Source organism: Sinocyclocheilus grahami, unplaced genomic scaffold (genome assembly GCF_001515645.1).
Source record: "Sinocyclocheilus grahami isolate Dianchi unplaced genomic scaffold, SAMN03320097.WGS_v1.1 scaffold9387.1, whole genome shotgun sequence".
NCBI classification, from domain to species: Eukaryota; Metazoa; Chordata; class Actinopteri; order Cypriniformes; family Cyprinidae; genus Sinocyclocheilus; species Sinocyclocheilus grahami.
In genome coordinates, this window is record NW_015512586.1 from 7,694 (window position 1) to 8,466 (window position 773).

Consider the following 773-nt stretch of genomic DNA (forward strand, 5'->3'; position numbering starts at 1 on the left):
GTTTTTACTGTATTTTTGATCAAATAAATGCAGCCTTGGTCAGCAAAAAAAAACAACCTTCAGACAGGTCACCATCCTCCTCCTTATGTGTAACGAATGAGCCAATCTATTTTTACCCAGAGTGCATCATAATGCAGGAATAAATCAAATCATGCACGCTCAAAACTCAAGCGGAAAATCAAGGTGAAGTCTCCAAATTGTGAGAACAAATGCACTACAGGCTAAAAGAATATGTTGTGTTTAATAAAGCATTACATCTATTTTCCATAAAGAATACCAAAAAATATATAATATTATAAGCTACACCATGATGCATATTTATGAGTGTCAGAAGATCAACAGAGTGTTATGAAAGGAACTCCGTCGGATCTCACGTGGAGTCGAGACCATTAGACAGGCGGAAAACAGCAGCTGTAGCTGGAAAGACAGAGTTACGTAAAACTCCCTGGAGGAGAGACACTCACTTCTGAAACGTTCAGCTACGAATATCTTCAGCGCAAGAGCTCAAAAGAGGATGCACGGAGGAACCTGCCCGCATCACTGGAGCTGTCACACGCTGGACATGCCGATCAACCGCGGCTTGAAGGAGTGTGTCTAATCAGCTTGAGTTATGAAGGCTTGGAGCTTTGGTTTGTGGCGCTTTATTTTAAAGTCAACATGAATTCAAAATGGACCCCATTTACACCACCAGAAGTGTTCCTTGAGATTGTAAAAGCATTTTGAGCTAAAGGTTTCTGCTTAAATGCTTCAAATAAATTTTGCAAATGCAGATA